Below are 13,602 nucleotides of genomic sequence, written 5' to 3' on the forward strand. Positions count from 1 at the left end.
TATGTCTGCGGACTTAAACACTAAAACCAAGTTTCGATACCCGTGGTGGGCAGAGCACAGATAGCCCATTGAGTAGCTTTGTGCTTAATTCTAAACAAAAAAATATATTAATATAATTATTAATGGGAACTTTTGAATGAAAGTAAATAAGGTGTTGCAATATTTCAACTACAGTGCACTTATTGTTCAGATTAAAGATGCATCACGTGGTATAATTCACACTAGAACTATAATGTGTAGACATAAAAAGAGATTCACAGTGACATTCATTTAACATAATTTACATAATACAATTGTCTCACCTGTTTTAATGTAATTTAATGTATACAACAAGACTGTACTGTTTTGTTTTCAAATTGAAATCAATACTTTGATTAATGAAAGAAAGTGAATGAAAAGGTGAGTCTACGTTAACATTCACGTAGTTTACTGTTCTTAATGGTATGGGTTTATCCATCTCCGGCGAGCTAAACGAGGCAGAGATCAGCAACACAACTGGGGTACAGACGTTCTTGACATAAGTGCTATACATATTAAGGCGTGAGGTAGCTTTCCAATATCAAGGAAAAACTTTCTGTTTGTCTGAAGCCTCATCTAGCTAACCCACTAGACCAAAATTGACATACTAACTTAGTTGTCCAAAAGCAAGCAAATTCATATTAGAATTTCCCATAAGTTAAAAAAAAGTAAAATGTTTTATAAAATATCTCCTATATCATTATTGCAGTAGATATTATTATAAATAGTTGAGTTTGAACAAAACCTACATCCCCACAAAATTCTACAAGTCAAATATTATAAATAAAATTTTCAGTATTGTGGATTATTTCCCACCATAACCAAAATATACATTAATAGATATCCAGCTACAATGCATGACTTTCTCTTTATCGCTATGTAGATCCTTTTCGGTTTCTGAGAGGGTCAGGTTCGATGTTTCCACATATTCTTTTAAGAATAAAAATATTGTTGTAATTTAAGTTTCACGCTCTTTTCTGATTCACACCATTAAATTTCCGGTTTATACAAAGGTTAGAAAAAGCGCTTAAGCCTTAATAAAAGAAGTGCTTCATAATTGAAATATTTTAAGAATATTTCCAATTTCTTGACATAGAACGAAGAAGGAAAATTCAAGCTATTAAACTTAATGCATTACTTGCGCTTATTTCAGAGAGTAGAAATCTTAACCACATCTCTACTGTAAAATTGGCTGTTTTGAAGATGAAACGACACAACTGCTTTGCCATTTCTGCAAAGCGCTCCACTCAAATGCTACACCACCGCACTTCCGATTTACTTCTCCTGTTTTACAACACTTGTCTTTGAGAATGAACATCACTAAAAATCCAATTTGCGCGTGCTTTCTACGTTTTCAAGAGAAAAAGTACTCTTAAAATAGCTATCAAAGTTAAGAAACACGACCACAGTCTCGTCATTAGTTATGTTCTTGTAGTTTATTTAGTGAAAGAAAACAGAGCGATAAAGCAAATAATCAACCTGACTATTATCTTATTGTTAACATTTACTGGCCTATTTTTAAATGAAGTATTTAAACTGCATTGTTTAAATACTGTTTTTCAATTATCCCTATTATCGGCTTGTATCATGTAGATTGTATTAATCTATTCTAGATTACACAATCTTAAACACAGAAATTATATACTCTATATATAACAGCCACAACCATAAAATACTTTGATGAAACGCACAGAAAATTTGTACATTTCAAGAAATGGAAACGATTGCACCTATTTTAACTGCATAACGATACAGAAGAGTATTTTAGAAATTACCCTAAAATAATGCACTTCGTTAGTTTTAACAACGCAAGTGCTGCGAAATTCTATGTAGTTTTATCAAAGATTCACAAATGACGTTACTTAACTATAAAGTTTATTTTTAAGGGCACCTTTCTTAAAATTTTATGTCATGACGTCATGCTACCCAAATTATATAGTAGCGTAATCTTGTACAAGTATTTTTATTTTACTATTCCAACTAACAGATATTTTATAATCTGACTGACCTAAACGCTCTGTACGGTGTTGGGCCTGGCATGGACAGGTATGTGGTAAAAGCGCTCGACTCACAATCTTAGGGTCGTGAGTTCGAATTCCCGTCACAACAAACACGCTCACCATTTCATATGTGGGGGCGTTATAATGTGACCCAAGAGTTGGCGGTGGGTGGTGATGACTAGCTGCCTCTCCTCTAGTCTTACATTGCTAAATTAGGGAAGGGTAGCAGAGATAGCCATTGCGAAGCTTCCGAAATTTAAGAAACAAACAGACTGTACGGTGTTAAATAGAAATATAAGTATAAACACCATCGGCACACCATCACAGAACGGTAACTGAAATTCCGTTTATTTTAGTAATGAATATGAAACCTGTTAAATGTTTCGAGAGGGATTTATTAGATGAAAAGAAATCATCCGTTCTAAAGACCTTATTTACATTGTACTTGAAAATAAATTTTTGATTCTCTGCGACAATGCATAATAATAACTTTATGTGTTATTTATTGTATTTGATATTTTAAGGTCAATTTAAGACAGATCAGTGGAAAAAAAACGTTTTGCATAAGTTAATGGAAAAGTAACCCAACCCCAGTTAGTGTTAATATTAATAAATGAAAATAAAACAACTCAGCGGACTAATGACAGTGGCATAATGTTAATAAGTCTGTATAAAGTCAGAGAAAAATCAGACATTGTTTAAGATTTTGCATATTGCTAACGAAAACATTAAACGTCGTCACTCAATTCACATATGGTTAATAGAAATACGTTGTAAAGAACAAATACTTTCTATATGTATAGTTAATGCCAAATAGTACGCCATTATAAAGGTTTGTACATCGTTCATTACATGAAAGTAACAAAGAGAAAAAGAGGACAAGTAAAACCACCAATAACGAAACAATTAAGAAAGAAAATATCTTATAAAAGTAGTCGTATATCATTCTCTTGTTTATGTTTTATTGTGAATTTAAAATCCGAATGTTTACTGTTGAAATAAGGTAATAAATTCACTTACATGATCTTGCATCTGAAATAACTCATTAACACTGACGTTTATGGTAAAGTTGTTTAATAAAGGGAAATTATGGTAAATTTCAATCACTGTGACTTTCAAATTAATTAAAATGAAATTAACACATTCACAAATAGCCCATTGTGTAGCTTTGTGCTTAATTCAAAACAACAACAACAGATGATTTTCAACGTCAATGTGTAGTTTTCGATCTGTAAAAATTGTCGTAAGGAGCAGCACATACACGTTCCTCAGCCACGTACATAAACATTTAATTTGTTTTCAAGTCATGCATTTTTACAAACACCACAATATTATCCGGTTGATTATTATTAGAGATAGCTATGTTGTCTTGACGTTTGTTAAATTTAAATTTAGAGAATAAATTATTTATTGAACTAAAATAAAATTATTGTGATTCATATACGTACGCCCATATGTAAAATAATATTTTATGTTGTTTTTCAATTTGTTCGTGGTCAAGGAAAAGGCTGTACAATGGGCTAGAATTTGTTTTTGGCGGTAACAGGTCGTAACCACTGAACCTCAGCTCCACAGCCAGTCACAATAATCACTCGACAACGCCCGGTGTCACCGTAAGCTAGTCAGATACAAACCTTAGAGGGTGTAAACAAGCAGCTTTACTCAGCGCAAATCAGCATAGATGGAAAAAAGAAACACACCAAAGGTAATAAAAAAAAGTTCAGGCTCTTGCGTCCACAAAAAAACAACAAAAAAAAACATACTAGCCTGTGACGTTTTATCCACGAGAAGCATACTGACCTACGAGTTATTTATGGACAAGCTTGCTACTAGCAGAGGGCACTAGAGCGGCTTGCCTTTATACCTGGTTTAATCACATAATTAATTTGGTTTATTGTACTATATACTTAATTGTATTTCTTTCTAAAAATGCATCTAATTAGTTATGATTTCTGACTATTTATTTAGTTTTTCTCCCTGTTTCTAATACATTTACATTTACAAGTTTAAGAGGAAGGAAAATTCCATTTACAACAGTATTAAGGCTTATTCGAAATTCAGTGAAATTGTGATGATTAATCCTTGTTAGTCTGTCCTACCTTACATTATTAAGTTGCAAAATACATTATTCTTTATGGTAACAAGGCATTTTAACAATACGTGTAATTATGAGTTGAAATTTACATATGTATTGGTTCAAGATCAATATATATTTAAAGGAAGTTTGATTGATCTGGGACATCGTTTTGTTTGCGTGGTTATTTATTGTTTATTTTTTAAAAGACATTCGACGATTTAAACCGTTGATCTTGATTGGTCACTTAAGAAGTTACGTAAAAAATATTAGTGTTCTTCAAAATGTGAGCAAAATTGAATGGAATATATTCATTACAATCATATTTATATAGATGTATCATGTATGTAGTGTACATAATGTATATTTAAAATCTAGTATCAAATAACACACAAAAACAACGCCACGTTGAATTTTATTGTTATGAAATATTGTAAGACCTTGTTATGTGTGAGCTTAAATTTGTAAATAGAATTATAAAATCTGTTTATTATTATTCAAGTAAAGTTGGGATAATAAATACAACAATGAGTTACATTAAGTCATAGGAAATAATGTTTGTTTGTTTTTTACGAAACAGTGGACATTTTGATAATATACATGTATCTTTGACAATTTTTATTTCTGTGCCGTCCCAGATGGCTTGATGAGCGACAGCCCTCGTTGGCACTGGATACAGATGATATGGTTTGGCTGATATATTTCTACATTTTATTTTAGAGTTTCGTAAGTTATGATAATTACTTTGGTTGACAATGTGGTCATTTATTGTTCAAATAACCAATAATATAAATAACGTTTATATGTTTCTCGTTTTTCAACGACCTGATCTCATTAGTATTGAGCAAAAAAACCTCGTCGGCACTGAACATAGCAAGTATAGTGTAGGTGACAACTGTTATTATATTTTCCTGAACATAGCAAGTATAGTGTAGGTGACAACTGTTATTATATTTTCCTGAACATAGCAAGTATAGTGTAAGTGACAACTGTTATTATATTTTCCTGAACATAGCAAGTATAGTGTAAGTGACAACTGTTATTATATTTTCCTGAACATAGCAAGTACAGTGTAGGTGACAACTGTTATTATATTTTCCTGAACATAGCAAGTATAGTGTAGGTGACAACTGTTATTATATTTTCCTGAACATAGCAAGTATAGTGTAGGTGACAACTGTTATTATATTTTCCTGAACATAGCAAGTATACTGTAGGTGACAACTGTTATTATATTTTCCTTTACTTCATATGTTATATATATATACAAATCAAACTGCTAAGCCATCTCTAAGTATTCATACATATTTATTTCTTCCAAAAAAATTGTCGCTTTCATTCATTTTTGTCATAATTTTACACAAATCCCTTCTATATAAGATGCATTAACAATATAACTCGAATAAAGCAAAATCAAACACACACACATATATATATTACATTTAACACAACCTTTAATACGGAATCGCTGAGGAGGAGTTTTAATAAATCCATCAGGAAATTAGTGTTAACTTAAATATCTAAGAGGAAATTACTTTTCTTTTACTTATTTGTATTCCATCATAGGTGCTGCCTTTTATGTTTGTGCAACACAACCCACACTTACAAACAACATTATAAGCATTAAAGATTCAAATGTATGTTTCTGAAAACAGTATTGTTAGATAATGCACCTAAAAGTTGGTACCCAAGAAAGACATGCACGCACTTGGTGTGATTTACTTGTTTGTTTTGAATTTTGCGAAAAGCTACACAAGGGCTATCTGCGCTAGCCGTCCCAAAGTTAGCAGTGTAAGGTTACAGGGAAAGCAGCTAGTCTTCATCACCCACCGCCAACTGTGATTTACTTATAATGTGAACGTTTAGATAGTGTTAGGCGGTAGTTCAGTTCTGTTTTCATATTGATTTTGTAGTTTGATGGACACTTTATCTAATACTCGTAAATACATTTTATTGAACCATTCATCAAAAATAAGTATTTTAGACGAAAAGCCAATACCGATAAATTTATTTGCTGATAATATACAATAATAAATCATATAGAAGTGTCCCAAAGAACTTGGGGAAAACGTTAAACGTGTGATAATCCATACATTTAACATTAAAGAGAGCGACGTAAAATTAAGAAGCAGAGAGAATCCCTCCTCATTCCCTAAGAGACAGATAAGAAAAATCCCTCTGTGCAGATAGATATATACCGTTTCCGCCGCGCCACAGAAATAAAGATAAGAGTAGGTCTAGTGTTGTTTACATCATGATCATGGTAAGTTATAAAAGTTTAACACCGTCAAATCATCTGTGGGAAAAACTATTCTATTAACTTTGTAAAACAACTGAGTATGAATAATCCATTATAAATACTCCGTCACTGGTAAATATTAAGTCATCATCCTTATGAAACTAAGACTAATTTATAAGTGTTTGTCATTTGAATACTTATTTCATCTAAATACATCATGTTAGGTACAAACAGAAAAATAGCCTCTAAATGTCAGCTTTAATTTTTTACACATCTGTAGTTCTGTTTAATAACAAAAATATCCAAGGATACTTTTGCATAATGGCATCAAAACGGCAACTTTTCACGAGCTAATTGAACACTGGCACGATTCTTTGGCTCTCCATGTGTTGGGTATATAACAGTGTACAAGTTGTAAACTGTCTTACAAAGATGTTGTTTAGGAGTTGAGATACACACCATCATTGAAAGTTCGGGCAAATATACAGAAAGGTAGGATACAGTTAAGTACCTTGTTTCTATTACAGTTGCAATTTACAAAACCTTTTATATTACCGTCGTTTTCGTTATGGCTGAAAAGCTGATTGCATTAAATGAGACATGTACAGAAAGAGGGAAACAAACGTATAAAATTGTATTCTGTAGGTTTCAACAGATATATTAATTGACAGTTTTGTACTGTAGCAAACAAAGTATACATAGACTTCATGACTGATCCCCAACAAACTTCGTTCGTTTTTACTTTGATGAAAAACAAAACTTCAATATGTCATTTTAAGCATAACACTTGGGTTTTACTTGACAGTATCACTTTGTTGTTAAATTGTTAGCTATATGTATCTCTGCGTCTACAGATATTCCTAGAGTTGTAGTAATAAAGGAAAGCACAGTAAAGTTCAACAGCATTTCTCTACCTCTTACTTTATTATTTTTTTAAAATTCGAAACAATTAAGCCCCAAAACAAACAAACAAACAAAAACACACATACGAGACGGAAGAATAAACGTGGTTGAAAACTTTAATATGATAATAGTATCATCTGCCCTATTAATAGTATGTCTATGAGACTTGACCCACATGACGATGGGAATACGACGTCTATAAGATTTGACGTTTCTTTGTACTCCTCACATATGAAGTTAAGTAATGCTTAGAAACCAAAATTCTACAATTAGATGTATGTCTAAATGTTCAGGCCTATATTTAAACTTACCATTTATCGTCTGCTGCTAGTTATGGAGAGATCGTTAGTTGTTCCTAATAACATAGAAACACAAAAAAGGCGGAATAATACAAGAACAAATTGTACTACGTATATTGATATAGATTAAAAACTTAGTTTTATTAAATTCAGTTATCCTATTATACGTACAATCAGCATGATTGAATACTTTCAGAGCTAGACAGCAAAGTATTTTATATAAGAAAAATGAAATTATAATTAGCTGTACAAAACTATACTTCATTGGAATTATCCCTTCTTATATTCACCACAAGTTAAGTTCTCTTTGTCTTACACGAAATACTCAAGTGGCACATGCTTGTATTTTAGGTTAAATGTTTGCAGAAAGTTTACAATTAACATAAGAGCGCATACATAACATTTTATAATTTAGCAATGGAAGCTTTACAGAACTTAATGATACGAATTTGGGAATGGTATATCACCTTCTTTAAAACTATTATATCAAAACAAAGTGTTAGTTCATCACACATTCAATTGTTGAAGTTCATGTCCACAACTGAAAATGTTGTGCTAGTGTGCTCATCTCCTGCTTAAGAACTGATTCGTTTTCTAACCTAATGGCAAGAGATTCAGGCATTTTAAAGCGTGTTTATTTCCAGAAAAGAGGGATGACGCATAATACACACGAGGTAATCACAACGTCAACTTCCTTCATAAAGTGTTTGGCAGTACCACCTGGTGTCAGTTTTAGTATCACAACCTTCTTTTATTGGACTACAGGGTCTTCTGATGGTTGATTCAATGTATTACCTGTTTCACCTCTGGAACGTGAACTCATATATCATTAGTGGGGTGTTCAATGAACGTTGTTTGTCTTCAAATTTGAAGAGTTCTTCTAACCCAAGCCCCGTTTTAAAGGCATGTGTAAAAACCACCGGTGTCTCACAACAGGCATGTTGGCGGCACTTTTATAGTGTTTAACAATATTAGCAGACGTTTCCAGTTTTAAAGGGCAAACATCCTAACATAAACTATACTGTTAGAAATCAACGGATGACAAACTACTTCTTAGACGTTCATGTCTTAAATAACCAGTATACACTTATTTTCACTGGTCTTGATTCACAATTCGAAAGTTTCATTCCTTCAGTTTTTAAAGAAAATCTGGTTAAACCCCCATTAACAGACAAATATCTTAATTTGTCAGATAATCGAACTTACATTAACCAGAAGTTGAGAACATTAAAGAAATGGTAAAAAGAAACTGCTTTCCCCGTCTTTCCTAAACGCCCTCCGCTAGTGCAGCGGTAAGTCTACGGATTTACAACGCTAAAATCAGGGGTTCGATTCCCCTCGGTGGGCTCCGCAGATGGCCCGAGGTGGCTTTACTGTAAAAAAAAAAAAAACACCTCAGAAAAACACAATTTTCTAAATATAGTAATCTACACTCATATCTGTTATAATGTTTGGTGTTCCAAGTAAAAGTGTTAATTTAGTCATATCCTACTGAAGCAATATGAAACAACTGCATCACAAAATTCAGATAAAATACGAAATTTTACTAAAAAAACTTTTGATATTCATTTAGAAGATTCTAAAGATTATGTAAATGAAATGTAACAGCTATAAGAGAAAAAAAATGTATTTTTAATCTCACCATGAAAATCACCTTACACTCAGACTAGTCAAACTTTGATTCCATAAATTCACTCCTGAATCTTTGGTAAAATTACTCAATTTAAAAACGTGTGTGTGTATACAAAGGACTTGTATTATATATTACAAGCTTGCCAAATTTCGTGAATCCCCTTGGTGGACGCAGCAGTTAGCCCGATGTGGTCTTGCTGTAAGAAAACGCACACATACAATTTCGTGAAAAGACATTGCGAAACCACAGCCAAGGGAACGGGCTTGGAGAAATAGTAATATTAAAAATTATTGTAGTATGGCTACACGGTTGTTGTAGGGTTAGTTAAAATGACAAAGCCCGTATAGCGAGGGCTAGTTAAAATATTTAAAATAGAACTGAAACCAACTCTTTTTTTTTTTTTTTTCGGGTAAGCATTAAGAACATCATAGGACCTCCATGAATCTGTTCACAGATCTTGACTGTTAAATAATTACCGATGATGTCGCTAAATTCCGTGAAATTACCGGTGATCCCTCAGGGGACAGACTTGAGGGAAAGCAGCTAGAGCGTGACAGCCACCGTAAACTTTGGATTGCTATATTCGAAGAGGGATATTTTACCATCGTTTTTAACGCATTCTCAGCACACTGCACATTTTTATAACAGTGGTATGCAAACCATGAAATTTCTGAATCTCAGTTTTGCAAGCCAACCACGAGACAATGCTCGACCCGAGTCGATACTAATTGTTATCTCTCAGTTTCTATACAACTCTATCCCACTCTAGAGTTACTACAATGAAAGATGAACCTCACCCCATTCACGAGTTTCTTCGTGAGGTAAAGAACCTCGTCCCATTATCAAGTTACTTCAGTGAATAAATGAATATATATATATATTTATTATGAATACTTTTATCCCATGGCAAAATGGTTTAAGTGTTGATTGTACTGCAATATCCTATTAATATTTAGTACTCCTCCTTAGTGAATAACTTAATAACTTCAACTTTATGGGATATTCAAATAACACTGCACAACAATGTTTTTGCTTCTTGAATACTGTTGGGTGTTCCTTATAGATTTTTGGCTGCTGATCACGAAAATCACATCCAAATTTGCCCATCACGTACCGTTTTATCGAAATCTTCAGTTTCACCAGGACATTGCTACAATGGAAAAACGATATCAGGACAACTGGAATCCGTCAATGCTTGCTGAATACTGATGGACACTGCAACGTGATGCACCGGACATTGAATACAAACGAAAATCGGAGCAAAACACTTTTAATTATGTCGAACTTTATAGCGTATTAGAATACGTTGTTGCCTGCAAACAGTTAACTGTCTATTTCTCAGAGTTCCTACGTGATGAGGCAAAACCAAAACTATATTTGTGCATAACCACCAGGTACCTGTCACAATCAGCAAAAACTTTTCAGGAAGCAAAACTTTTCAAAAAAATTGTTGTGCAGTGTAATTAAAGAGACTAGCAGTTATTTTTTCACTCTAAAATGTTGTTATAAACTCCATAATTTTTTACCTTTACAAGTAGTCATTATTAGCTTTTTTCAAAGTCAATAAAGGTTAGTAAATTAACAGTCGATGAGCTATCTCATGCACAAACCACACAGTATCTCATTCTATCATTAAAATAGCTAAAGAATAAGGCTCCGAAACCTTTCATCTCTAGAAAGATCGTCAGCCGGTTAAAACAAACCTTCCTGCGGTAGCCGAGGTGCGAAAGAAATGTTCGTAGTATTGCCCCACCCTCGACTTCTGCTTAAGTGTCGGCGGTCGGGACAGGAGTAGGGGGTGCCAAAATTGGCCCCTAATTCATAGTGGCTTACAAGAGTTCAGCTGTCAGACGGAGCCATGCCCAAATTGTGCCTCGAGGACGTCCTTGGCCGGCTATTCACGCTTAGCTACTCTCGTTCACTCGTCAAAGGCGCACAAATAATCTGAAGGCGCCATCTATACTAATCCTCCATTATCATGTGCACGTGACGTAATAGAGTAAACCGAAGCGCAATCCGCTCAACCGAGCCGTAAACATTCCTTTAGGGCGTAATCAAATTACTTGGTTGACAATGGCCAAACGTTTCAGAGTTTTTCAATTGCCTGCTTTCGGCTCGAGAGACGTCCGTGAGGAATAGAACTAAATGAAGTTAAGTGTAAACAGTGAAGTAAATCACACGGTGCTCGTAAAAAGACTTTCTTCCTTATAATATACGAAAAGTGTATTCCGAAAACTGTTAAATAGTTTAACATACACCTAGAAAACACTGCCGCCCATAAAAAACTGTATACGAATGTACTACCTGTTTAACACGTGTTATCTTATATATTTATAGATATTTCAAACACAAACACCTGTTATCATATTTTATACATACAGCCTTTTTGAATGCCAAATATATTACGATTTTAACACGTGTTTCAAGGGACGTGAGGAACATTCATTACCGTACAAATTGTCGCTCAGTTACCAGTCTAATTAAGCTGCTGGAATTGGCACCAGAATTTACTTGTATAAGTACGCAACCTTATAACTGCGGGAAATTTTGTTGTTGTTTTTTTTAAGTTCCTAATTTTTTTTTAATTTGCAAACCGTGGGGGCGTTATAATGAGTATTTATCATAGCTCTTTCCAAGGGTTTATTTGTTTTTAAAATCAAAATCACATTGAACTATTTGCTGTGTTTTACGCAGGGAACCAAATATTGGATTTAAGAATTGTAAGTAAGTCCATAGATTTAACGTTTTTCCACTTTTTTTTCCACTCTTCAAGGAAGAATATTTGTTTAGTGAGACTGATAAAGGATGAAGAACCAAAGAAAACAGCACTTCGATGTCCTCTGAGGAATACCGAAAAACAACGGGCTCCAAAGTCACACTCAAAGTTAATCTGGATCTACACTTTTATTTTCAAAGGGAAGTTTGTGAAAAAGAACATTTTGATCCAAAAAGAACGTGTATCGTAATAGAGCCAAGTATACCTTCTGGTACAGTTACAACTAATGAGGAAAAATATGAAGTTGACGAAGTTTCACAAATTTACAGCTTTGTCTCTAAAACGTTCGGGGCAGTAAGTGACCAAAATGGTTAGACATAGGAACACATTATGAATCATGTGATTAAAGTCTGAAAGGTTCTAAATCTAATGGTTTAGAGCATATAAGAGAAAATCAACATGGTGATGAGGTTGGAAGTAAGTGACCAAAATAGTTGGACATAGGAACACATTTTGAATCATGTGATTAACGTCTGAGAAGTTTTAAACATGATGGTTTAGAGCATATAAGAAAGGATCAACATGGTGATTAGGATAGAAATATAGATAAGATACAAGTAAAGTCTGACAATGTAAGCATATTAAACACATGTAAATGATCTGAAATGCATACCTTAATATAATAATGAACGATTTTTTATTGACTCTCAAATGAGCCATGAGCACTACATGTATGCCAAATATATCCAGTTTTTAGTAGCAACTCTATTAACTTTGTTTGGTATTATCATAATGAAAAGTTGACAAATAGGAAAAACTGATAACTGCAGCTTACTGGTCTTCCTCCTGAAAGGACTTCCTAGATGAAAACGAGGTCGAAGAAACTGGAGTCATAGCAACCCCATTCAACCCACATGTCTATCAGGTTCTAGATGCAGATCCGGTGACCTTTTATGTAGGAATATTGTATTGTAAATAGACGTTTGTTGAACGTTTGTCAAGATTTATGATCTATGATTGATATCGTAATTCTATGCAGACGTTTATTACAATAGAAAGTGAGGTGTTAGGAAATAATGTGTAATCATGACCATCAAAATAATCATGATTACTTATGGAGGAAATGATTACAAGGTAATTCAGGACCCGAAACGCCGTTCTTATACATTGTAGTCAGCCTTTGATATTAGACCATTTCCCAAGGCAAAATAAAACGTACAATTAAATAACACTGTACGACTAAAATACCTTCTATTAATTTAATTATAAAATTTGGGAAAGCAAGTACGGTACTGGTGTTTGTGTTCATTTAGCAATGACATATCTGGTTATATGTCTGTATGCACCAAGGGAAATCGAACCCCTGATTTAATTGTCGAAATCCGAAGACTAGCCGCGGTCCCACAGGAGTATCGGTATTGGTTATAAAATATATATATATTCTTATATAACAAGAACATTTGTTACTACATACAAAATAAAGAAAGTATAAGATTTTTCAAAGCAAAATAAGAGTGTTAGCTTAAAGTTTCGACGGAAAAAATGGTTATACGGTTCGTAGCTTCAATATGAATTTTCTAGCCTGTCTTGTAATATGTGTTTCAATTAAACGCTGTCAAGCCAGCTTAGCAGTTACCGTGAAAAATGAAGTGTTTAGAGAAAAGACAGTCTAGATTTTAATTCTGAGTTTGTCTCTGATGCTCGTGGAATCGACCTTCCG

At 33.5% G+C, this 13,602-nt stretch overlaps 1 long non-coding RNA gene across 1 annotated transcript; it reads right to left on the reverse strand.

The window, feature by feature from the left end:
- Window positions 1-5,383: 5,383 nt before the first annotated feature.
- Window positions 5,384-11,427, reverse strand: LOC143252717 (uncharacterized). The gene is made up of 2 exons (XR_013029118.1): window positions 10,870-11,427; window positions 5,384-8,906 (listed from the first exon to the last, which is right to left on the reverse strand). It is a non-coding gene; the product is annotated as an uncharacterized LOC143252717 (long non-coding RNA).
- Between the last annotated feature and the right edge of the window lie 2,175 nt (window positions 11,428-13,602).

Source organism: Tachypleus tridentatus, chromosome 6 (assembly GCF_004210375.1).
Source record: "Tachypleus tridentatus isolate NWPU-2018 chromosome 6, ASM421037v1, whole genome shotgun sequence".
NCBI classification, from domain to species: domain Eukaryota; kingdom Metazoa; phylum Arthropoda; class Merostomata; order Xiphosura; family Limulidae; genus Tachypleus; species Tachypleus tridentatus.